The sequence below is a fragment of the Podarcis bocagei genome, assembly GCF_964188305.1.
Source record: "Podarcis bocagei genome assembly, chromosome: 8".
In the NCBI taxonomy this organism is placed as follows: domain Eukaryota; kingdom Metazoa; phylum Chordata; class Lepidosauria; order Squamata; family Lacertidae; genus Podarcis; species Podarcis bocagei.
Genome location: NC_138133.1, coordinates 32,743,309 through 32,770,937, shown reverse-complemented (window position 1 = coordinate 32,770,937; position 27,629 = coordinate 32,743,309). Strand labels below are relative to the sequence as shown.

The window sequence follows — 27,629 nt, the reverse complement described above, 5'->3', positions numbered from 1 at the left end:
TTGAACCAGGGCTGATAACTAGGTTGTGACTATCTTCCTCACTTTGTGGCATGCATCACAGTTATTCTTGGAAAGATATGGTCGCTGACGTAACCATGAACTGCTAATTACAAGCTGCTGACATTTTGCTGGTCTGTGCAGCTTTGTACGATTTACACAAGTCCCTCCCTCCCTCCCTCCCTCCCTCTCTTCCGCCTTCCACCCCCATCTCTCTCCGTTTAAAATGTCTGAGCTGGAACCACAATATCTGAGGAAGAGGTGTAGCTCCCCTGCAGAGCAAAATGTATTTTCCTATGCCAGATTTTCCCCCTTTAAAACAAGCAGAAAACTACATTTCTCCAACAGCTGGCTAAGATATTCCTGAGCAAACAGTACACTCATCAGCAGAAAAAATCCTGCAAGGTATAGACAGGAGCCTTAGAGAACGACTACTGAAAAACTCCTTTGGATACACATGAAGAAAAATTATGGTCTCTGGATTTAAACACCCACACATACACAAAGTAGGCAGCTGCTGAAGAGACCGTCAAGCTTCTCCTATCTGTCTGCAGCATTTGTTTCCTTTCACTTCATTTGGCCCATTACACAGATATGACCACCTTCAGTTATTATTCAGAAGCAGTTAGCATATTAAGTATATTATAGCAAGTTCAGCTGTTCTTTAAAACATCAACAACACTGTTCTTACTTCACTGCCCCCCACCCCAGCAAAACAAGAAATAGGACTTGCCAGTGAGCATGTCATAGCAAATCTTTGCTAAAATTGAGCACTGTGCTTTTTCAGTGGGACTCCGGAGTCCCCCTCCCCAGCTTTGTTTTGTTTTTTTTAATTACAGGCTGACTTTGAAATGCATTAAAAATGTAAATACATTGCCGATTTTCATTTCGGCTGCACATTGAGCCATCTGAAAATGAGGAGTTGCCAGCTGGGCTTCCAAAGTCATCTGGGATAATTTATTTTGATTAGACTGACCACACGTCTATTTACAGTATAGAATTTTTTCACTAGACTGAGTACAGCTGTGTTTATAAAGATTGTAAAGATGAAGCAAACAAAAAATCCCACTGTTCTTCCCTGAAACATATAGAAGATTCAAGGCTTCAAGGTGTTAAAGGGAAGAGGGAGAGAGGGAGAGAAAGAGAGAATTTCCAAATATGTCTTTTTCAAACAAGCTGACTGCTTATTGCCGAAAAGAACACGTATAAAGGAGGTAGTTGAAAATATGCACCATAAGCAAGCCTGAGCCAGCAGCCTGAAAGGCTTCCTATGCATTCTCAAGTCAGAAAGCTGCCATTCCCTCAATGCACATATGTACAAACACAGACACACATACAACATACACTGCACACTTCTCCTTTCCCCCACCAGGTGCTCATGTCTTTTCAGCCACCTACACCTTTTGTTTCCTCCGTAACCGCATTAGGGAGTGTTCAGACTACAATTTAGAGTCCCTCTACCCAGATATGGGTTCTGTAAATTATGCCATCATCATCATCATTGCAGAAATGAGCAGACACGATCAAACGGCATGCCGTCTCCTCTTCCTCCTTTTCATTTGCTGGCTTGCTCCCTTCCACTCTTTTCCTCCCGTGGCTATGCTCTGACAGGCTCACATATCAGATACTTTATTTATCCATCTCCAGCACAGCTCCTCTGAGGTGAAGCACGGCATCGCCATGGCTTTCCCCATAATAATCCCTTCGAACAGCAGTGCCTGGGATTCTTCTTCTCGATGCCCTTGCCATACGTACAGGATCGCTGCCGATGCCCTTGCTGTAAACACCGGATTACCTGGCATCGTATCTCTTTGACTCACATTTTTCACCCTTTAGGGTGGCGTGGGGGGGAATAAAAACCCAGAATCGCACATTTCTTCTCTTCCAGCAGGAACAGAATGCACTGCCCAGATTTTCCTCGCATCTTGCCGAGAATGTGCCGACGAGAGATTCTCCCGTAGTGCAAGCCAGGTTGAAACGCAGGAAGGCAGGCAGGCAGGAGCAAGCCCAACAGCAGCAGCCGCAGCAACAGCAGCAATAGCAGCCACCCAGGTAAATGGGGGGAGCAGGATATGCCGAAAGTGGTACAGCGTCATCGCTCTGAGAGAAGACGAAATCGCTCCTTCCAAACAGCACGGCTCGAATCCTGCAGGAAGTAAAGAGCAGGAGTCCCCCCCCCCCCGCAACGCAATCCCACCCAGCCCCAAAATGGAGAGAGTTAAAATCATCGTTTAAAAAATAAAATAAAAAATCAAGCCACTAAAATAACACACAACTTTATTTCTGCCGTTTTGGATTTGGATATCTGCGCTGCTGAATATTACTGCCCAGGAGAGCAGAGTCATGAGAGCTCTCTTTCCCCAAACTGCAAAAAGCCGAGCATCGCGTGAGGAGACACATGATGCGCTGGCAGACGGATGCTGATGTGGCCAACTAGTTCAGGGAAACAAGAGCAACATCCGCAAATAATCGTCTTGAGCCAACAAACGCTGCTCTCAGGTAGCCGTGGTGCAGTTTCCTTTCGGAAAATACAATCTGTGTACATACGCTTCTGCACACAGTATCGTGTCTGCGCCTATGTGCGTGCATGCTACTGTGAAGAGACGCCGAGGATGCTGTTCCACAGACACTAGCTGGATGGCAGCAATATTACTTCTTGGCTGTGTTATTCCAAGCTGATTCCACTTAAGTGAATTCCTGAAAAGCATGCTCCATGTCTCTGTAGCCTGGACTGGCGGGGGGAGGGGGACAGATCCCCAATGGCTTTATCTCTCCCAGCAATCTCTATTTGAAACTGCATCCTGAATAATTTATTTCTGGCAAATAATATGTTCACCTAGGATGTTCCCTTTCCCCTGTTCCCGTCACATGCCGGATTCATTATGCAGGTAAAGCGTGTCCTGCTGCAGTCAGGGAAAGAGAAGGCGCGTTAATCATTTCCCCCAAGTGCTGGGTTTACCAGAGACACAAACAATCTGGGCCAAGATGCTTCTGCTTTATTGTGCATAAAGTAGGTTTTGCTCACATGTGACTGCCAAACAGCAAATATGTTTGCTGGTGTTATACTGTGTGTGTGTGTGTGTGTGTGTGTGTGTGTGTGTGTGTGCAGAAATATGAGAGCACACACGGTTGAGAGGGAAAGAACAACAGAGTGTGCATATTTGTGTGTGTGTGATAGTTATAAATATAATTTTGAAGGCAAAACAGGAAGAAAATCACCCTTACAGTTTTGTTCCTGCATGCATGGCATGTCACTGTATTTCCTTAATTAATGCAGTTAATAAACACTGTATGTTCCTTAAACGGCCAGTTAAACCCCTGAGAATTCTCTCTATGGCTTGCTCTCAAGTCTCCAATAGGTTAATGGTCCCCCTCTGTGTTCCCTCTTGCCTGCAGATGTCTGGTAATGAGGGAATAGTCAGCTGGCCAAAAAGGGGTGGGGAGACCTGTAGGCATCACTATCATCAGACAAACCGTTAACAATTCTGAGGCTTGTGTTGCTCCAATATTGGTGCAAAATGACAGAATAGGAGGCGACATGTCTTCCATTCCCTTTGTTTGCTTATCTGTGGCAATGCCCTTGTACCACTACTTCTATATTTCCCTGGAATCTAACTGGAAGCTGTGTTTGGATGAGGCAATGGATTCCTAACGTGGGTAGTTGCATTGTACAGTAGCCTGGTACAAGTTCTGGCATTTGTATGATGCCAGTCAAACGTAGATCAACATATTAGCAACGTACACGTCACTTGGGATAAGGAAAAGAGGTGAGCAAAGCACAGAGAAAACTATTCCAGTAAAAAGCAGATGGAAAACGTGGTGGGGAGGAAAGCAGCCCCAAACAGCAAATGCTTCTTTTCATTGGTTCATTGGTGAAAGAGGATGCTCACTGGTCCAGTCCTGGGAGGCCCAAAGGACCACTCAGCAGATACAAGGATGATCCAAAGGCAAAACCAGTTTGCATACCACAGGCTATAGCCTTGGACACAGGGAAAAGAAGAAAAGGGTTCCAAAAGTTGATTTGATATGGAGATCCCACACATTGCATACTGTTGATATAAATTGCACACCTAGGCACAGAAAAAATATATGCTGTAATACGCAAAGAGGCCTAGAGAACACTGGCTTGTCTAATGCTGGTGCTTTTTATGGTTTGAAGTGGCACTGGGAATCATGGCTTTGACAATTTTGATACATCAGCTCAGTCTGTCTTAAGAAATCAGTGTTGTTTTATTTATTAAGTTGCAGGTTGTCTTGCTCTATTTATTTATTTTTAATTGCACCCATACCGAATTTCAGTAATCTGTAAATGCATTTAAATGTAATTGATCAACCAGTTGAAAGGTGATCAACTTTCACAGAGTATCAGATAAGTGTCAGTGTACATCCCAACACTCTTAACATTCCAATTTTTACATGCCTGTTAAATCAACACCTGTAATCTATATAATCGCTATCTCTATATGTGAAATCAGAACCAGCTTTGAAAACTCTCTTGCGTCATCAACTTTTGCATGAGTAAGGTAACAAATTCCAGCACACAGCAAAGTAGAAATTCAGAGAAGCAATGGCTATTCCCAATTATTTCCCAAATCAAATAAACGAAACAAAGGGACAAGGAGGTAAAAAAACAGACTGCTATTTTAAAACATCAGTAGCCTTTGGCTAGTTGACTGAAATGAGTCCTCGATGGCTAAGCCAATGACACTATTAAAAAAAGATGTGATGGAATGCTCATGAACACTCCAAATGCTCAGAAGTTTTTAAAAGACATCTCAGCATACAAGGCCTAAGGAGAGGCGGGACTGGGTGCCAATGGTGAGAATTGGTACAAGCAGAGAAGGGTTTAGGCGGCACTATTAAAGTATTGGTCAACTGTTATGACTTTACGAGAAAAAACATCTCTCTCAACAAACTTACAGGAACTGTGCGGGAAATAATATTTTTGAACAGGCTGTGAACTTTGATATATTGACTTCAGAAAAAAAATAAATCTGAAGCATGTCACTAAGCCTGTCCTGATGGGAAAGAGTAGAGTCACTATTCAGCTCACGCTCCCTTGAAAAGTTCATGAAGCTCAGCACATCTAGCCCTTTCCAGTGAACCGTCTCCTTTCCCTGTAGACTCTAGAGAAAAGTCTGTGGTTACTTGAGGTTTTAACCCCAAACCAGACAGAACTCTTTATTTTTCACTCAACATGAAACCTCAAAGTGAAACCTAGGGGTGCGAAGCCTGTGGATTGAAACCAAAACAAACATTTGTCAACTCTTACATAAATAGAAACCCAAGAGTTGCACATAGCTCCAGCAATGACCCCAAGTTGAATGTTGGCCAATAAAGCAAAACAAACATCCCTAACTTTGGTGTGACTTGCCAAGGGCTATTTAGTGGCTTTAGGCTCATCTGAATGCCATCCCTTTGGTTGCACATCTCTTTGATTGCATAGTTTATTCTCCCTGCTTCTTTATCAATACACTTGCATCAGCAAAGGCCTCTCAACACAAGTTTGCTCAGGGTTGGATTCCAGAAATATGCACACCATCACAATTCCAAGGTCAAAGGAACAACAGTTCTCATGAGCCTCTGCAATGGATTACAAAATATGGTACACAGATCAAAGTACTGACACTAAACTTGTCTCTGTGATGGCGCCTGGACCAAGCCATTTCCTATCCTTCTTTTAGTGCTAGCGCTTCACAGTGCTCTTATGCACCACAGCTATGAACCACAGCTATTGGAAGCAAACCTTTCCCCCGGTTTGCTCATTTTCTATGTAAAGTGAGAATCTATTGCCAGTGCCATTTTTCTAGAAAAAGAGGTGATGGAACTCACCATGAATGTCTCCCTTGTTCTCTTATAATGGTAATAGCGCCCACCTGAGAGGTGCTAGAACTGAGTTCTGTGACGACCAGCTGGGGAAGGTCTGTCTATTGCTATATTTTGGGTACGGTGGAACTCTCAACCATGTGACCCCCCTGCAATCTGAACCGGTACAGTCCAAATAGGCTCATCGCCCGTCTTCATGACAACAGGGCTTAACTGAGAATTTTTAGAACATATTTAAGATTCAGGGTGGGCTATTCGGTGCTGTTCATATGAATTTTGAATGAAAACCTGCTATTATGTTACCTATTTGCTTTTTAAACTGACATGCTCTGTGTATAATGTATAGCTACAGTAAGAATCATAATAGAGAGTTGACACAATCATGCAACGTTTGCGTGTGTGTGTGTGTGTGTGTGTGTGTGTGTGTGATGAATTTGCACACAGCAAAAGTATTATCTATGATCAGTAAACAGTCCCTTCATAAAAGGTCAATTTTTTTCGGTTTTTTAATTTGTATACCACTCTGTACCTGTAGATCTTAGCGCAGTTCACAACATAAAACTACAATACTCTCCATTTGGTAACTTGTAGTATTACAAAGTATGCAGCCTTGGGTGCAATAATCTTACCTGTGTCATAAGAGGAAGAGCTGATATCAAGATAACAATGGAGAACAATCTTTGGACAAGAAAGCAAGCTAAGCTGTGTACTGCAAGCTTTTCAAAATATGAGCTCTGGAAGTGAATATTCTCTGTGCTTGTCATGCCAGGGAGGCAAGTTTAAACATGACAGGCATAACAGGACAGGAACAACATAGGGCAGGAATGGGGTACCACTGACCCACAGGCCGGATTAGGTCCAGTAAGTTCCCTAATTTGGCTTTTGAGACCGTTTCCCCCCAAACCATGACCAGTTGTCCCACACCTGACATAATATGTGTTGGCAGGTGAGGAGCAGATGAAGATGTGGCTGTAAAGCAGTCACTGGCAGATTAACGCGCACTGCTGGTTGCTCCTCACTGACAGCATTGCTCAGCTGACAGGAAACCCTTGCAAGTGCAGTTTTTTGTTCAAACCATGCCTGCAAAGTGACAAGCTTCCTCTGCAGGTTGGCCCTGCAGCTTTGCCCATTTGCGGAGGAAAAACTGTCCATTTGCTGGTGTGGCTTTAATCCAAACTGGCATTGACCAGCTGATCAGGACCCACTCACTTGCCTAGCTAACTGAAAAGGGCTCCCCAGTTCACCTTAGGTGTATTTCTCAACGTAAGCTTAAAAGCTCCCCAAACAATCAAGAGTTACCAGCCATATCCTGAAACAAAGGTATATATAGGTTGTATAGTACAAACCTGAAAGAAAGTTGTGGTGAAGAGGCCTCATAGGATACAGGTCTGAGCTTCACTGTGTGATGCACCGTCTCTAGTTGCTTGCTGAGTTCTGACTTCTCCTGTAGGAAAATGTACAAACAAGAATTATATAGCCAAATGACTTGATGTTAGATGCACCGACTTTGCAGCTGAACCAGGTCATAGCCTAATGAAGTGTTAATATTTCATCTTGGGCAACAGTCCAATTTTCCTTTGTTAGTTTAGGACTGGGTCCTTATATGGAATACACTGCACAGGTTCAAATGCAAGAGCAATTTTTTTTTCACACCTGCCAGACGCTTCACCTTAGACTTTGGGAGTACGGTCAGGAAGTCAGCTTTTCCACCCTTGTTACTGTAAACAAAGAGTGCTTGGCAGACATCCAAGTGTTACAAGTGGGAATGGCCTGAGCAGTAATAAACAAGAGCTGAATCCAGAAATAAAAGAAAGGCTAAACATTCAGATGACCATAAGCCAAAAATAAAAAATAAAAATCAATTTATTTGCAGCAAAAGCCACTTATTTTTGTGAGTTAAACATGTGAAAATTATAAACGTTTTAGAAAGGACGCAGTAGTTGGTTTAGGAACACCCCATGGCTGTAGCATTATTGAAGCTAACCAAGTATGAACTTGGCCATGGATATGAAATCACTGGAAACCCCATATAAGTGTAGTATTTTTTAAAAACAAAACAACAACAACTTTGGGGCAGGATCCATGGATCCTATTGAACTGATCAATACATTATTGCTGGACAACCGAACTCTGAAAAAGAACTGAAATGGAAGCAGCAGTTACGAGTGTGGGCCTTCCTTTTAATTCTGCAACCATGGCTAAGATGTTGTAAGATGCCTGTCCCTACAATTTTTACTGCTACTTCATGAGCCTTAGGCCCAGTGGTCTTAAAATAGCAGATGGAGTAATAAAACTCTGTTTTCAGCTGTAACACTTCAAGCAGCTGGTGAAAGCTCACCTGGCTGAATGTTCCTCAATTCAAACACATCCCCGCCTGCAATTTAAACAGGCAAAGCTTAGGGGTGGGTGGGTCCATCCTGCTAATCAGCCAAGTGTCCATCTTATTAAGCTGGGGTAAAATGGTTGTCATCCATCTGTCTCAGGAGACAATGGAAGAGTGCGCCTTCAGGGGTGAAGTCAAACTGTTGGAGAGTTACATGCCACAAATACACACACAGGCAAACAGGCAGCTATCTCTGGGTAGAAGAAGAGATGTGGAAGGCAATTACCATGGCTGGGCCAAGGAATCAAGACAACAATGACACAGAGCTTAATTCTGGATGTAGGGAATGTATAGATAGGGGAGGTTCACAGATGCTCTTCATATGCCTTTGCCTTACTATGTATGTTGGAATTTTTACCAGTTCCATGAAGAGACCTGTGTATAGTGCTGCACATTGAACCCTACTTCATATCTACATTTTATATGACATTTACAAGGACACCACTGCACACTCATTAGCAGAGACTGGCCACACAAGATGCATATAACTATCCCATCAGTTTGGGAAGGGGACTCAAAAGGCCCTTAAAAGGCAGCGTACAATGTTCATTATAAATTTGGGATTGCCCAGAGGATTGCCCATAGCAAAAGCAGAAGCTTATAACTAGTCAGAAGAGAATTGGGACTGATGCACCAGAGGCACCCTTATCAGTCCCAGTGCGATAGCAGAACGAGGCCCTCTCACACAAAGGCAGGGTGGAGGACCTTTGGCCCTTTACATGTAGTTGGATTACAATTCCCATCATCCCTGACCATTGACCATGTTGGTTGTGCCTGATGCGAGTTGGAGTCCAACAACACCTGCAGGACAACCCTGAACTATAAGCACAAACTGTGTTCAAAGCTTCCTGAGAGAGACTAGGGATGTGAGACAAAGAATTCTAAGATTCATCACCAATTACAACTCCCGGGATTCATGCTAGTTTGAATTTGGAGTGAATAAGTCTTGGTATAATTGTATTTATTTCATTCTTTCTGCCAGCAGCTCAGCAGACTTTTTCCCTGTTGGCATGTAATAAAAGTGAAATAGCAGTAGCTGTTGGTAAAATACTCTGACGTGGCAATGATTCTGGCATCCTACAACCATCCAAATGTTTAATCAGTTCAGTATTAACACAGAGGCATCTTAATAGAACAAATCTCATAAATAAGTTGGTCAGAATTTATCATAGCTTTGTATTTTTTTAAAAAAAATATACACCCTGACAATGAACAGTTGAGGAAGGCTTTAAAATCCCAATAGGATGCAGGAACACAAATTAAATGACACATCTGCCAATAATCATCCAATTCTTAACAAAAAATGCAATTGTAGTCAGGGGAGTCCAACAAAAGGCAAGCAGTTTCTGCTTGCAAGACAAAGAAAATAAGAACACAACAACTGTATAAAAGAGATGAAACTCTTCCACAGTTGTATATGATTTCTGCTTGCATAACAATGGCTCTTTGTATGCCTGCAAATAGGCTTCCTTTTAATGAATGTATAACTGTGGCAGTTTTGAAGTATAAAACTTCTGTTTAATTCCACATCTGATCCTTTTCATGACAGTTGGCCAAGACTGCAAAAATAATTACTGAAAATACTGCACACGCTGGACCACACAGATGTCTGCTATAATAACTGGATTGTAATTTATTTCTAGCAGACAAGTGGTGTGAGGGCCTGTTCACACATGTACAAAAGTGGGCAAAAGTAGAACGCAGCCTGGAGAGCAAGGTCAAAGGGATTAGACTTGAAGTCCAAATGGTGGATACGCATATAAAGTCCAATGAACTCAGGACAACATTTTCACTCATTAGGGCAAGGCCTGCATGTTATCTGGTCTATATAAATCAGGTTCCTGGATGGTGCATATATAAAAGGAGAAGACTGTAACAGCACGTTAGCTGTCAAGGACTGGCTGGATGAGGAAGAGTGGTGGGCACCACCTACCTAAGAACTGCCCAGGGATGACACCACCTACCTAAGAACTGCCCAGGGATGACACAGAGGAAAGAGACTTAGACCCAGGACAGCGGTGGTGGAACACAGAGGACCAGTCTGCAACAGGCCAGATAGGCCCAGATGAGGAGTCCTTCCTCACCACAGTTTACAGCTGCTTGGAGGAGTTCAGATTGAGGGGGCTAGAGAGGGAAGGAGGAGCGAGATGCCAGATCCAGCAACAACTTCAACTAAGAGAGACTAGCCTAGATGAACTCTGTTGTGTTTTTACTTTATGAATAAAAGCTTATTGCACTTCACATCTCGAGTCATTTCCTGACCTGTGGAGGACCCAGCATTCCTGACAGCCCCTTGACATTACCTGGTTTTGGGCTTCACTTTAGTTGGCAGGCTCTTCCCTCTGGGCTTGGAGAGGAAGGAATTGGCTTCAGATAAAGGGCCAGGTAAATATAGGGGTGGATAAAGAGATCCCTTGCGGGCACTTTAATGGAAAACCCCAGTATGTCAACGTAATGCCACTCAGCTATTATTGGAGTCCAACTCCATAATCTAGGGCAACTATCTAGGGCAAATGGGAGACAGGAGTTCAATAACTAGAAGGTACAACATGGTCTAGGTTAGGAGTGGCTCTTCAGTGTTTTAGATGAGGGATGTCTTTCCCATCCCTACCTGGAAATATCAGAGATGGAACCTGGGCCTTTCTGCTCCATCTAATCTGAATGAATTTTCAGGTGGGCTCTGGCTGCACAATAGGTTCTGATTGTGTTATTTGGATCTACATTACACTCAGTAAAACCACACGGTATTTTCTGAGCAGTTCCTTGAAATCTGTATCAAGTGAATTCCAGTAGTTCTTGTGGGTGGGGGAAACTCTAATGGTATTCTTGGTATAACTTAAAATGAAAACCCTATCTTAATTAGTAACATGCTGTAAGAATGCTTTAGAAAACCTTAAAGGCTTAACCTGAAGAAGCCTTTGGACTTCTACATTTTTAATAATAATAAAAAACCATTCTCTTGTATTACACATGAACTTGCATGAATTTGTCAAAAATAACAAAAGGAAATAATCATATTGTGAAAGAATGGACAGAACTTTCTTCAGTCAAACAATTGATTATTCAGTTCCTAAATTCAGCATTTAAATTGGGAATGGGTAGGTGGGGGAACTGAACTAGAGAAAAATATATATGCATATTTATTGGCTTGCTCCCCATATTGAGCTTAAGAAAAAGAATAAAATTAATTTGGGGAGGGGGTGATAAAAAGCTAGCACAGATAGCAGGAAAGCTTCAAAACCTCAGCCATTTAGACACAATTGTGATATGGCTTGAGAAGCCTAGTACAAACGACCTTGTTTCATGAGTGAAACTTGGGCTTGGCTTTCTCCCTCCTCTTTCACTTGTATGCTCAGATTTTATTAGTTAATGTTCTGTTCAGTGCAAATAACACCACACTATGGTTTCCATACAAGCCCATGGGTGGTCTTCAACTATGTTCTTCTTTGAGTAGACCCACTGGAATTAATGTCTGGTTGCCAATATGCTCATCCAGCTCAATGTTGATTGAAATGCAGAATTCTGAATTCAGGTAGTCAATGTAAGTAAGTAAGTAAGTAAGTAAGTAAGTAATTTTTTATTTATACCCCGCCCTCCCCGGCCAAGACCAGGCTCAGGGCAGCTAATATCAAATATCAAATACATTAAAACACAATCAAACAACTGATTAAAATACATCTTAAAAATTAGAATCAGGATAAAATTAAATGACTGCCCACAAATTACAACCATAGGGGTCAGGAACCTCAAGCATTGATCAGGGCCAGCTATCCATGTTGGTCCCACATGAGCCAATAAAAGGGCCAAAGAGGTAACCCATAGAGTGGGGTCAATGGCAAGATGGAGAGAAGTTGAAGAAATAATCAACCAGCAAATGAGTTTGCCATCTTCTGTGCTTGAAGGACACTCCTATCTGTTCAGTGGTGACTTGCTTCCCATATTACTGCAATACTGTTACAAGAGAAGCTGGAAAAGTTCTGTGCTCTACTATCTAAATTGGACAGGCACAAGACTTCTCTTTGGGCTAGACCTATATATGTAAGTTGGGGGCTTAGCTTTGGGGATAGGAAGACCATGTTCCTAGCATCTATGACTAGACAGAAGTGCTAGGCTGGCACATTACTACATTGTACTGCAAAATACACCATCATTTGTGACTTGAGGCAAACTGCTTCTACAAAACAAACATTTGTCTTCAGCTGCTTCTACAGAACAAACAATTGCTCTCAGTTTGAGGCAAGCAAACTCTATGATGAAGGACAATGCAGTGCGACCTGGATTTAAACTGTTCATTGACAGAGTCTGGTCTATTTTATACATAGGGATTCATAACACAATCAGATGTATCTCATACAATGAAGAGCTTTCATGGGTGGTCTACTCATACGAAATACCGTACTGTTTTGGCATTTCAACTTGTTCGATGCCAGAAGTTCTCCAGAAAGTAGCCAGGATAAAAGTTTTAGAAAGTAATAAATATTGCTGTGTTTCCTGATAAATGCATTTAGGAAACTGAAAACAGAAATAGGTGTGGGACAACTGCATATGTGTGTGTACCAACATGCTGCAGCTTACTTAAACACAAACCTCAAGTTTTTAAAACTAATGATCTGAGTTCATTTTGTGCCCCTGGGCCTGCCAGCACAATCCAGAGGACTGAGTTTTGAAAATCAACCTGGGAAACTCAATTTCGGTTCCTAGCTCGGCAATTGAATGGGCTCCCTGGGAAGCTTTGGGCAAGTCACTACCTCGCAAACTCAGCTCCCCATCCATAAAAACAGAAATAATAATGTTCTTTTTCATCAGGCTGCTGTGAGGAAGGAGCAGATAAGGGCTGTAAATTATTTGGCATGCCAAGGAAGTGCTTCATAAATGACTAATAATAGCCATGTAATCCTATGTAAATATCATGACTGCTTATCTAAATGTTTGCTTATCTGAATGTTTTGGAAGTTCTTGAGACTGCTGGCCGGTACATATTAATTTTTGGTGACTGTATATATATAATTAAATTTCAATGCTAGAATTTACACTGGCTTTCTATAAAAGCTGGCGACAACTAGAGAGAGCAGAGTCAGTAAAGATACCCTCAACAGACAGATGCATAGTCCTGTCTTGTCTCCATCAAACCACTTACAGCTTTGGTGTCTCAAGAGGCCTGAGATGAAAGGAATGGCACTCTGGAAAAGAAGTTCCCTTAGAGTTGCCTTACAGCTGTGAATTCCTTGCCCAAACAGTATCAGGGCTTGAGTCAACAATGGTTTATGAAAGATATCAAGCTGGGATTCAGCTTAGTGTGCCATAACTCAATTCTGGACAAAGGAAGGAATTGCAGAGAGACAAGCTATAAGCGACAGATAAGACACTATGCAATCAAATAGGCCATTGTGTCAGCGACCCCTATGAAAGCCACCACATCAGCTTTGCTTGCTGTTCTAAGCAGCTAGGAGATCTGTTCCAGCTGACTCCCAGCTGCTCCACTTTTGGGATCACACATGAGCAGAGTGCTGCCATGCTTGGATCCTCTGTGCTATTTGCATCTGGTTGGCTACTGTGAGAACAGAATGATGGCTGAGAGATGGGCCTTTGGACTGATCCTGCCCCAGGACTCTTCTTACGTTAGTATGGCTACAGGCTGTCTTTTGCACTGCTCCAACCTTGTTTTACAGGAGAAGGGAGTGATACAAAAATAACCCTGATAAATCTTATTTGATCCGGTCTCAAACAGTGGCCACCCAGGTGATTCCAAAAAGCATGTACCATATTTTTTACTCTATAAGACTGACTTTTTCCCTCCTAAAAAGTAAGGGGAAATGTGTGTGCGTCTTATGGAGTGAATCCAGGCTGCGCAGCTATCTCAGAAGCCAGAACAGCAAGAGGGATCGCTGCTTTCACTGCGCAGCGATCCCTCTTGTTGTTCTGGCTTCTGAGATTCAGATTTTTTTTTTTCTTGTTTTCCTCCTCCAAAAACTAGGTGCGTCTTGTGGTCTGGTGCGTCTTATGGAGCGAACAATACGGTAAGTACAGTGTGAAGGCCAGAATCTGGTATTCAGAGATATACTGCCTCCTTTTAGTTTTCATAACTAATAGCCACTGAAAGGCTTTCTCTCTATCTTCTGTTAGCAAATTTCATAGCAGTTTTGAGTTCTGCAGAGAAGGAACAAGATGTAACACTGGGGAGAGAGGGGACTTCCTACTTGCTCCAAAACATGCATCATTTTATAAATGTCTACTGTACATCTCTCATCTTGTTTCTAATCTAAAAAGGTCCAAATGTTTTCACCTTTCCTTTCAAGGAAAGTGTTCCAACACCCTAAATCAGTGTTGATGCTTTTTCTTTTTCTCTTAGGCTGACCACATTAGTTGTAGCAGCTTCACAAAATGAGCTGTAGGTAACTCATCCACCACCCAGATGTCAAGCAAGAACCTTTACAGCTTGGGTTTCAATCAGCAGCTTTGGTGAATGCATCACATTCCTTGAATCTATCACAAATGTGGCCTGCCCATTTCAGTTTATCTGTTTCTCATTTTTTCAATATTAAACTCAGTTCTCCACATTTCAATATCAGTCTACATTAAAAAAAAACCTTCATGAAAATGAATCAACACTTTACTACATATGCTCAGTTTTTTTATACAATTTTGCCTAATACCAATGGTTATGTAAGCAATTTCTCATGATACAATACATTTTTGTAACACATGGATTTTCATGCATATCATATGCATTTTTGTATACCTTAATTGGCCGGAGAACTGCATTGAAAGATTTGGAGAAGTGCAAATTTTGAAGGATGGTTATGTTTTCCTTTTTCATATTGTTTTAGGAAGTGTAAATTAGGTTCACCTTTAAATGTGAACAACGCCACATTTCTCCCCAATCCCTACTGCCTTCTCTCTAACCTCTGTTCCAAGAAGTCCCAATGTTTATGGTACTTTAAGCTCTGGACGTCCAGGTCAAATTAGTTCACTTGTTACAGTCATGTTTTGCCCTGGGCAAATCTGATTGAGGCAGTGTGAGTGTGTGTGTGCAGAAGGAAGAGATCTGCTTGACTACCACAGTTTACAACCAAAGCATGGTTAGGAAACTTATTTCGGCTGAGAATTGACTCCTGATCTCCACACACAAACACACACACACACACACACACACACACACACACACACACACACACGTCTCTCTGTGTGTAGAACATAGACCAACTAAGCTTGTATATCTCGTGAAACTTGTGCCTACAAAATACTATAAATGTAATTTCTCTCTATCTATATATATATTTCCCTTTAATAACACAGTTTCCCTATGAAAAGTTGATTTGCCACAGAGGTAAAAACAAAAAGAATTTCATGTAGTGATTATCTGGGCAGTAAAAATCCCAATGAATATGCTTCAAAGGATTGCAACTAGCTACATGTAATGTGTTTAAACAGGGAATTTTCAGAACATCTCATTCATTTAAGTCCAGACAAGCCATGTAAGTTCCACAGTGGTTTGACCTATTCAAGAGCAGCAATTTCTGTTTACTGCAATATTGTGAAAGACAGACACCAAATGAAAATCATCAGTTATCTGCAAGTGCCTGCCTAATGTTTCTGCTTATTCTAATGTACTAGAAGCACTATCAAGATAACCTCTGATGTGATCCCAGGCAGTCTTCAGCTGGCCCTAATAAATCCATTCCTCGCTCACTGTGGAAGTCACTGACTTCTTTGAGCAAAGATAATGAAGGTTATTGGGATTCTACCACTGGATACAGAATCATTAAAGAAAGATAGTCCACAATTTATGGCCCTAGTCTGTGGACAGCAGGGCATTATTTTAACAATAAAATTGCAATCTGCAAGGGAAGTGGCCAAACTGAAGGAGCCACATAAAGACTTATAATTAGTATCAATCACTGTGACACTACTCTAGACATCTTTATTGCTTTAAACACACTAATCAAATACTTCTGCATTCAGATAGAAAGATTGATAGGCAGATCGACACGGAGAACATCCCCACAGAGAGCAATTTTAAATTATCAGTTGAAAAAGGTAACACAAAAGACAAAATACATTTAAATGGAGATGCAATACAATGACTGAACACATTGCAAACTTAGCTAGCCATATATTTCTGCTATCATCCGTAACTTATATTTAAGAAGTAAAATGTTCTGCTGATCTCTCTCAGAACGCTGTACAACTTGCATAAATTTAAAGGCAGTGTCGTGCAGAGTGTGAGACCACAGAGCCCTGGGTTCAAATATCTGTCCAGTCAAAAGACCCATTGAGTGACCAAAGTCTGTTCACTGCTTCTCAACTTAACCTTGCATGTTCTTGTGAGGATGAACTGAAGAATCCCTTTAATGCAACCTTTGCTCCCTGGAGCAAAAGCAGGATCCAAACAAAACAGAATCACCCTATCAGGAATTTATCTAACTGCCATTGTGACGTGCTAGAGTATCCAGTGGCATCCATATTCAATTTCACACAGCACATATGCTAAAATACACTGTTGTTACTGCTGCTCATATAAATAGTTTAGCATTCATGATCAAGAAATTCTGCAGCATCTCAACCACCCTTTAGGCCCAGATGGAGGGCCTTTGAAAGAAGAAAGGTTCCCACGTCACAGTCAAACAACAGTATCTTCAACCAGAATTACACACTTGCCTTCACAAGTACTTATATGAAAACATGTTTTGAATGCCACTGAATCAGAATGACAATGCTAATTAAAAGAGTTTATTGGGGTTTCAACACACACTCCAAAGCAACAGTTCTAAAATATGAGATGCTGAAGGAGCCATGACCCTCTGACAGCTGAATCCCAAACTCTTCTCCACTTCCGCAAGTTATGTTTATACAGTGGTGCCTCGCAAGACAAAAATAATTCGTTCCGTGAGTCTTTTCATCTTGCGAAGCACGGTCCGTCGCAACTGCGCCTCTTCAAGCGGCTTTAAGAAAAAAGCACAAGACGTTTTCGTCTTGCAAAGCAAGCCCATAGGGAAATTCGTCTAGCGAAGCAACGCAAAAATGAAAAACCCTTTCATCTAGCGAGTTTTTCGTCTTGCGAGGCATTAGTCTTGCGGGGCACCACTGTATTGGTTTAGACAGGAGATACATATTCCACCCTATTTACAGAGTCTTAAAACTGCACAAAACCAAATCATCCATCTAAAACTGTATGGCATGCTAATTGTATAAAGACTACACAATTTAAACAAAGTCATCATCCACAGCCACAAAATGTTTCCCAAGCTAGGGGTGACTGGACATTGCCTTTGGAAAATGCTCAGGTTCAGGCTTTGGCAGAACTTCTGAGGAGAAGATGTGACATGTCACACAGATGAATAAGCAGTTTTTCATGCAGATCATGACAAGACAGTCAGCTTTCAGCAGGGGTGCATGCCAGCTTGTGGAATGCCAAGACCCAGGAAACCTGGCTGTTAGTTGGTGGTAGGGATGGGGGACAATTTTAAAAATGTGAATCTATCTAATTTGCAGCCCCTGAAAAGGTATTTGAACTGAAACAGAGTTATCCTTTGAAATTTGCACATCGTCAATTTTGGAAAAGCAGTTCTCCAATCAAACTAATGCATATATTAGGGGGAAGGGTGTTTTAAAATGCATTATATTGAGAAAATTGCTTGCAAATATGGGTATATTAGGGCAAATAAAACAGATAAAAGATAGTGTGCTCCTCAGTCTTTTATTCTTGTAAGATTATTTGTCAAATGTGGCATAAAAACAAATATTTTTCAAATATTTTAAGTGAGTTAATAGTTCATCAACGCTCACTCTCCTTCTGTAGTCAAACGGCTATATTAAAACTTTTCTAGTTATGCCTGAGAATGAATAAAACTGAAGATTTGAACAAGTCAGGAAAAGGGAGAACTCAAACATAATTAAAAAGAAAGAAAGAAGAGCCCCCGTTTTCATAATAAATGCTCTTGTTTTTAAACTAGCACCACACACTCAACCTGGCTACTATTCAACTTTGCTCCTCTTCTGAGATAAGATCAGTGGTGCAACACGATGACTACGAATGCTTTGTATCCAGGACTAACTGTCCAACTTCAGGCTGCTTGAGGGTTTCATTGTCATCATTCTTTTCTTGCTGAAGTCAATACAGAGAACATGCTGTACAGTAGCCTCCCTAAAGACGATTGTGAAAGCTCCCATGAAATGCTTCCTGCCATGACCTTATCATCTAGTTGAAAACAAAAACAACGACAGACAGACACAGCAACTTTACTTCAGATGAGTCAGGAACTGGCTCTGCAGAGTCAACGTTGCTCCGTCTCTGACAGAACAGATGACAGTAAACAAGGCTTGCACAAAAGGGAAAATGAACGACACACGTCAGAAGACAGTCACTTCCTGGTCTGAATACTCCCGTTTTTACCAAAACCCAACCTTCTGCCCTCCCACACCTCCAATAAAAAAGGAAGACAATAAAAGCAATAGTCAGTCCTCTGGATTTGATGAGCATCCTTTTATGAGAAGCTTGGGGTAGAGGATATGACTGTTCACAGAAACCCATCATCTTCTCTCTGGCTGTGTCCTGCCAAAGCAGATAAAGGGGCTACGTATATTGCAATAACATTTCTAATATGAGAAGACAGTGGGGGGAATGGTCATATTGTGCTTTTCTGTGGGCTGGGGGGAACTATGTAGAAGTTAAGCACTGGATTCCATTCTATTTTGGTGTGTGGACGATGAAGCTTAAGGAAATATAAAGAAATGCAATGAAAGAAGTGGTTGTCAGTTTGGACACAGAGGCGCCTCTGTTCATGAAGCTGGGGCATAAGGGAAAAGAGGAGAGATTTAAGCTCTGCAAATCACAGGGCATACTCACACAAAAGCTCTGGCCCCATCTTGACTACATTCATCACCACTGCCAGACACTGGAAGCGAGAGTAAATGGCAAGCAAATTAAAGCAAGCATCCACCCTGGGAAGGAATGTGTTGTTGCTGCATCGCACTTGTATAAACAAGACACCTTGCACCAGGGGCCTCGTTACATATCATACACTTTGCATAGAACAAATGCTACTGATGAACATTTGCAAATGTCTGCAGTATACAGACACACCTGCAGGGCAGCCTGGAGTTAGCAGCCATTTCCACTCATATGTACACATAGCAGCAAACCTGTTCGCTGCCACATATTATATAAAGCAGCCCAAATGTGCGTCAAGATCCTTGTGCCAAGAAAGGACCAAAAAGATGACAGAAAGTTTAATAACTCATCCGAGTGCTGGCATAGAAGGTGCCAAAGTCCATAATAGAAGAATTCATAAAGAATTCAGTTCCCAACAGACTATGAGCCAAACTAGGGCTGCATTCACACAGTAGTTTATTCCATTTCCCTAAATGCTAAATTCTGCATTACTGTATAGCTGAACTTTCACATGATGTAAAAGTCCCTTTTGGGAAACGAATGGAATATAGTGCATGTTTAGTGCTCATTTCTGTGTTATTTGATTCCATGAGGGGGGGGGGCATTTGCAGTCCCTTAAACCTGGATAATCACAAAAGTGACAAAATTTGGGGGAGAATGCCAGCATACAGTTCTTTCCTGCTGTTTTCATTTGGGAACAGAAGCATTTGTCTCCAGAAAGCATGGGCGAGTAGTGACAGTGTCCAATGACGTTCATTGTTGTGTCCCTGCACACCCACTGGTGTGAATGAAATTTAACACTACATCCTGGCATATCAGTTCAAAAGCCACAGTTTCATAACACAACAGATACTGTGGTATGAAAGGAATGTTAGGAAACAGGACAGAAGCATTATAATAAGGAAATCTAATGCAATATTCTCCATGTCTGAATGAAGCCTTAATGTGGCATGACCCGTGCAACTATCTGAAGCCACTGCAAGCTTGAAAAGGCTTGGAAACTTTTTGAGGTGAGTGCTCCATTCACAGAAGACTTAAAGCATAATCCTATACATGCAGCTTCAGAAGAAAGTCCCACTATGCTCTGTAGTACTTAGTTCCAAGTAAGCGTGCTTAGGCTGCAACTTTAGAAATGCACTCCACATTGCTACTGTGCCTTCGATATCATTCACCCCTAGAACCACAAACTGCAAGTAGAATGTGAACATAATACATTATTATAATGCGGTTTGTAACTAAAATTCTCTGAATCACAGAAGTGATTGATGATAAAAACGAGCCACCTTCTTTTCCTGAACCCTCGATTTTTCTTTCCCCTGTGCCACTGCAAACCAGCCCCCTTCTATGTACCATATTATAATGAATGCCATTGTTATTAGAGATGTGCAAAATTTATGTGACTGGAGCAAAGGCCATTTGCAATTGTCTGAGCCATGGAATTAATCATCAGCCAAGACTTTAAAATCACAGCTAAGAGACAGCAATCACAACCACCATGCATCATAATGACAAAATATGCAGATTGTCTTGGGAAAGAAAAGCACATACCCTCTTCCATCCTTGAGTTTTGGCACAGCAGGAAGCATGTTAATAAACATGCTTATCTCAATCAGTATTTTTCCTCTCTTACGTTTCAGTACAGCAGAAACGTTAAAGGCAGCAATGTCACAAATTATGTTACACATAATGAAAAGTCTATTACAGGGGAGATAATAGCATGCTTCCTTGAAGAAGAGAAACAGAAGAGTCCCTCAAAAAGTCTGGAAATCAGCAGAAAAGTAAAGAAACAACCGGGAGTACAAGCTGTTGAAATAACAGCCGAACACAAGGAAGAGATCAGGAATAACTCCTGCTTACCCTTATCCCAGCACTGAGAGGTTGGTTTTATGTGTACACATGGATAAAATCTATAACCCTGCCTTACCCACATAGGGCATGTCTTGCTATGGCTTTTCTAACAGCAACCACAGCTGGGAAAGAAAGCATTCTGCTGCAAAAACATACTCCCGGCTGAAAACACAGCTTCTTGAAGCCACTGTTTGTTGTCATTGATTTAAATTATGTTTCATTTATAATCCAATAAAAACTCTTCAAAGTTGCTCATAAAACATCCTAAATTACAAGGTATAAAATACACAGCTCTGGTATAGTCTCCTCTGAAGAGCTGTCAGGGTACGAAATGCATTGGACTTGAGACACAAACACGTGTGTGTGTGTGTGTGTGTGTGTGTGTGTGTGTGTGTGACCCATCACCTCCTCTGTGCACTTGACACACCTGATGAAGTCAGCTGTTGCCCAAAGAGCTAACCAGTTGTAGGGAACCACATGATTTTGTTTTCGGATTTTCAATAAATAAATAAATTCAATGGCGTAAAACTGTCACATTCCAAAGGTCTTTCTCATTGGCCATCCTCTTGAAGCACACCATTCAAGGACTTTAATTGTAGTGTTCGAAATGTAACAGTAACGTCCTGTTGGGATCAATATAATGCTGATAGGGGGTGGGGCAGGAATTTCTGTTCTCATCCTGATATTAGTAATTAGGAAGTGTAAATCTCTTCTGTTGAATGGCACACTGCGAAGTTCCCTTGTGTAACCTTTTTTCTTTTCTGAGGTTGTTGCTGATTTCTTGTTGTCTGATCTTGTGGTGTTTAGTGTCACTAGCTTTGGCCGCAATAAAACTTGAACTTGAACTTGTTCTCATCCTGAAGCAAAGTTCTTAACCAGAGGTACTATTTCTGGGTTAGCGGAGTCTGTAACCTGAAGTGTATGTAACCCGAGGTACCATTGTACAGGGAAGGCCTCAGTCGACTGGGTTCAACTCCTTTGAATGAGCCCAGCCAAACAAATACACAGCTGAATGGAGTACTGGATGCAAAGGCTCAATTAGGCATTGCATAAAACCTGCACATACCCAAGGTTGTGCCTCTACATTCCTGCTTAGAAGCTCATAAAATCTGGCCAGCAGATAACGTTTTAGAGTAAAATAGCTTCTGACTGGCTGACGTGTTATGGTCCTTTAATGTCATGAACACACACTATGCCAGACAGACAACAATCCGACAAAGATTCCATTAGGTGCGATCAATACACACTTGGCAGCAGACACTGCAGATGTATCACTTAAGCTAATATTTCGTTTTGTATTGAGCTACACAATTAATTGATACAAAAAAGGGGGCAGTTTGTATAAGGAGAGAATTATGTGCATGTTCCTGTCATATGAATCACATTAGAAAAGTCTAATCTCATTCTAGTTTCAAACGGGAATTCTTATATATTCCCATTCTTCTAATATCCCTTGTTGTTTAAATCAGGGGTGGCTAACCTGTGGCCCTGTTGGATTCCCATTAGCCCCAGCAAGCATGGAGAACACACTTCTGAGGAGCCACAGGTTAGCCACCCCCATTCTAAAGGATATCTCATTAGACGCGTGGTGAGGGGACTATTGACTAAAGCAGCCTCTGGGCAAATGGACTCTTCAAGAAATTTTATGGTGTCAGCATCACAGAGCTTTAATGGTGACTACAGCCTTTTGTCCTCAGCTGAGGCAGCCTTTGAGAAGTGGGTTCTGGTGTTCTGAAGTATGGCCCTAAGCCACGTTACACTGTTTCAGCATTTTTTTTCAATTCAGATGTGGGCACTATCCTATAAGGAAGTTAGACTACACATACTATAACATCCTATTCTTCTAGGAATCTAGAGCAGAGCTTATCCAACTAGGAGTGAGTGCTCAGGCTGGTCCACACTTATGTGGGAGAAACCAATAGAGCTCCTCATGGATATTCCTCGCTTGTCTTAAAATATGTATTTTTTTCTCTCTCTCTAGGCTTATTGGTTGGAAACTTTTCAGTTATATATTGATGCTGGAAACTATTCAGCAGGTGGTGCAAGAGTTTTCACGATCTTTGAATTCAGGGGGGCTTGTTCTCTGGATAAAAGAGGACATGGGGCCTTCTCAGTAGTTGCGTCCTCCCTGTGGAATGCCCTCCCTTCAGATGTCAAGGAGATAAAGAATTACACAACTTTTAGAAGACATCAGGAGGATTTTAACACTTGATGTTTTTAGATATGTTGTAAGCCACTCAGATGGGTGGGGTATTGTTGTTGTTGTTGTTAAAATCCAGAAGACTGGCCCCGCCTTCTAAACAGGTAGTAAATGTAAAGATAGCTGCTGGACACTTGGAGAAATGGGTGAACTGTTTTGCCAACATGTAAAACAAATGTTTATCTGAGTTAGAAAGCCACCTCTGCTCAAAATGGGGCCATCAGCCCACCATTCCACACAAATCAACCCATACAATCCTTTTTACAAATTCAGATTCACATGTCAGTCCTGCCAACATAGAAGTAGGGATCCTACAGGAACATTCACAAACACACACATATTTTTATGTTGCCATTTCCAACCTCAGGCCAGGGGATGGAATGTTGCCCTCCCAGCTCTCTCTCTACAGGACCTCTGGAACTCTCCCTAAGCCACACACCAAAAACACACTCTGAGCACAACCCTCACTTGCCCTGCTTTGCACCCAATGTATTTTTTGCCTGGCTGGAAATATCCCTCAGCTTTTAATGTGTCTTGCTTGTCAAGATGCAAGATGTGAATGGGTGTGAAGCAGGTGAATGTGTGTAGAAAACAGAGTACGGTACAAAGGTGAATTTTGCTTTTGCCTTTGGCTCAGTCACAAAGAAAGGAATCTTAGTCCATGGGCTGAAAAAGGTCTTCTACTCTAAATAATCAAACTGAATGGCATGGTAAGGTGAGCAGGGGGACAGATTCGCATAGAGTTAGGCATTCCTTTATGACAAAATGCTAGAATCCAAAGTATATTTATTCTTTTCTTTTTCCTTTTTCCTGGTGCTGGCATCAAAGCCACATATAAATAGGAATATGAAATCTGATTAGCATGCAGTGGTAATATCTCACTGCCTCCAAGCATATTCAGAATACAGTGGGAATGAATGGAAGGTGTATAAACAGAAGATGTATAAACATAACTCTGTTCCAGCTGGAATGCAATCCCTTTCTCTGAAAACCCCTCTCATGAACAAAGTCATGAAATGCAGATTTCCAATACAGCTGACAAAAGCTTAAAATAGCTGTTTGGGAGTTTGTAACGAACTCCCAAATAAAAAGGCACAGTTCGGCAATAGAGTTGCACACTTCCTCAAGGATTCTTGAAAGCCAACAGAGGACTGCGTGGTTGAAAAATGGATATAAAATAAGGAAACTTCTGTCTCTCTCTCCCCCCCCCCATTTGCTTACCTGGCATTACTATAAAACTATAAAAACCTGACAAATCTGAACACGTATTTGAGAAGAACCAAAAGAGATCTAGTGAGAGCCAACTAAGAGCACCTCATAACGCAAAGTGTACTGGGCTGTACACCTCCAAAGAATCTAATTTTCATTGTATAACCAGGGTTGCTCTGTTTTCTAATATTTAAATATAATTAAAGAGCTGAAAGGGAATGAAATAGAAGGGGTCAGCATAGGTCCGAGCGGAAAAGCATCCTGCAGATAATTATTTTATAGGTGTGGAGGAGAAGGTGGTTCGTTAGGAAGGAAAACAGCAACTTGCACTGACCATTCTCAGAATGATCTTGCCTTTGAAGGAACTGAACCTCTTATATGGCCTAGTACTGTTTTGATAGGCCATATAAGACATTCAGTTCCTTCAAAGACAAGATCATTCTGAGACTGACCTCTTATATGGCCTAGTACTGTTTTGATAAGGGACGCGGCTGGCGCTGTGCGTTAAACCACAGAGCCTAGGACTTGCCAATCAGAAGGTCGGCGGTTCGAATCCCCGCGATTGGGTGAGCTCCCATTGCAAATGTCCCTGCTCCTGCCAACCTAGCAGTTCAAAAGCACGTCAAAGTGCAAGTAGATAAATAGGTACCGCTGTGGCGGGAAGGTAAACGGTGTTTCCGTGCGCTGCTCTGCTTCGCCAGAAGCGGCTTAGTCATGTTGGCCACATGACCCGGAAGCTGTACGCCAGGTCCCTCGGCCAATAAAGCAAGATGAGCGCCGCAACCCCAGAGTCGGCCACAACTGGACCTAATGGTCAGGGGTCCCTTTACCTTTAGGTGGGTCTAGGAGAAGAAAATGCTGACCCTAAACCTCCACAACCTTGCATTCATACTCAGAGGAAAAATCTGTGCCTGCTGCCTTGTGGGACATCTTAAGTAGCAAACCTGAGACAAATTGAGAATGGAGTCCCTGAGACAGTTGGATGGTGTATTTTATGCCTCCTCCTGGCAACTCCTGCAACCAAGCTGGTGTCAAATGTATTACTCTGCTCTCCTTCAGACCACATCAGCAAAGGCCAACAGGGAGTCTTGTCATCCGGGCAGTCCAGGACCTCCATTGCACTGTCTAGGCTTACGCCCTGGAGAGGTCACTTTGGTGTTAATGCAGCAAAAACAACACTGGAAGCAGCAGTTAAGTGTTACCAGTTTCTGCAGTCACAGCAAGCGCTGTGATTCTCCAATGGTTTGACTTCACCCTCCGAGGCATACTCCATTGCCTCTCAAGACAGATGGATGCCAGCAAGGTGGTTTTGATAATGATTCCTCCAGCCTCCAGAAATTACATACGTAAATCAGTCAAGTTTTCCACTGACATTTGGTGTTGTTGCCTAGCCACTTCCTTCTCATCCTAAACTATTATTTCATAATTACGACCACATTTTCAAAAGCTGATTGATGATATAGATGCACCAGAAATATGAACAACTAATGGATTGCAGAACAACTCAGCACTAAGTTTTGTCCTGTAACTTTACTAATTTCTCACTGACCGAGTGGCTGAACTGATCTTCTGCATTGTATTACCAACACTAAATAGGCTGTATAGCCCCTTCGCTTGCTTGCCAAAAAGGAGGAGCAAACCAACTAGGAGGTTTTCCACTAACTATAGTTTCTTGGTTCAGACAAAACAAGAAACTGTAGTTAAAGCAATACTGTTTTGTTTTGCTCTCACCAAAGAGAAAGGAACTGCATGTGTGGCTAAAAGACTAGTATACATCTTGGCTTATTGAGATATGATTGTCCTGAACCCAAATTGTACACCCAGAATTATTCAATTCATGACAAGACGGATTACAATCCAATCCTTCCTTGTAAATGAAATGAGCCTTTTGAGCTAAGCTTTCCTGAATGTTCAATACATTCCATTCACAACTATCCCCACTGCCACACTGCGTTACTTTCGCCTTGCACTTCAAACAGATTTGCTGGTGCTCTGAAACTAGATACTTTTTAAAAAGTCATTAAAAGCTACTTAATGGTGGGGGCTCTTTAAAGTACAGTATTTCATCCAAGGTCAAGAGGCTATCTCACACATATGTATAACCATATGCTGTTTCGTTTGCACATATCACTTTGGGAGTTATCCCTCTAGGATCTCTCTTTCATGGGAATAGCTGGCCACAGTTCACTGTGGATTTGTGAAACACATTCCAGACTGTAAAAAAGAAATGTTAATCTGGGATCAATTTTTCATCAGTTCAAATGTACTTTCCAATCTACAACGATCTTCATTCCTGGAACAGTTTTAGAGTCCACTCAACATTATTAGCTTTGATGAACCAACATATTTTTAATGGTCATATGCTTTTGCTTCTGTTAAGGGATATAATTTTGAGAAACACTTTCTTCTGCCCTGATGAAAAAGTAATTTGTACTTTGCACAATCTGCATGGTAATTACAAGCCTACACACGTATACTGCATGATAATTCCTTCATGATGGGTAAAAATAAGGCTACAGGGTTTCTTGCAAGGCTCAGGGGCCTTTTTGACAGTATTATTTGTCCCGATTCTAAACAACACTTAGAAAAATATTGGGAGTAAGCAAGTGAGGAAAGAGAATATTCTACTCCAGCTTTAATCAATTCAGTTGACAGAGGTCTCCTTCTGAAGACATACACACACACACAGAGAGAGAGAGAGAGAGAGAGAGAGAGAGAGAGAGAGAGAGAGAGAGAGAGAACCATTTCAATAAATGCAGACATGCATTCTCACAAGTCAAAATGCCTGAGCATGAATGGGAAAAAAAATTCAAAAATTACAATACATACCAGGGATCCCCAGCCTGTGGGCACATTTGGAATGTATATATGCATATATAATTTACATGGGTACCAAGAAATTATTTCTGTCCCCCTGAAGGTTCCAAGGATATCATGCATGTTCCCTATTTTATGCCTGTGATTTAATGCTGTGATTTATTTATTTTTTAATGTGTGAAGAAAAAGGGATGAGAGATAGGTGCCATATTTTTCTGTGTATAACACGCCCCCATGTATAAGAAGGCCCCCTATTTTTTTGGACCACAACAAAAAAAAATGGCAGGGAAATTGCCCAAAGTTGTTGAGCTTCTTTTGGGGGGAGATTGCACAGAGTTGTTGAGCCTTTGGGGGGCACTGCCGCCAATCGCTCTACAGCCTGCCCACCAATACAAATCACATGCATCGCCACAACCACCAATCGTCACACTCACTGCCAAAAGCCTACCTGCCCACTC

General features: G+C 41.7%; 2 long non-coding RNA genes across 11 annotated transcripts in view; one reads left to right on the top strand and one right to left on the bottom strand.

Annotated features, from left to right (window-relative positions):
* LOC308593935 overlaps positions 1–27,629 on the bottom strand; it is a 401,889-nt gene that overhangs the window by 113,614 nt on the left and 260,646 nt on the right. For 9 of the 10 annotated variants that reach the window (XR_014011096.1, XR_014011097.1, XR_014011098.1 and 6 more), the window contains exon 6: positions 7,170–7,267. This is a non-coding gene — a long non-coding RNA (uncharacterized lncRNA). Of the gene's footprint in view, positions 1–7,165; positions 7,268–27,629 lie in introns of all 10 variants that reach the window. The other variant, XR_014011100.1, reaches the window with a different exon arrangement.
* LOC308594018 overlaps positions 1–27,629 on the top strand; it is a 181,179-nt gene that overhangs the window by 21,715 nt on the left and 131,835 nt on the right. The gene's annotated exons all lie outside the window — the stretch shown is intronic.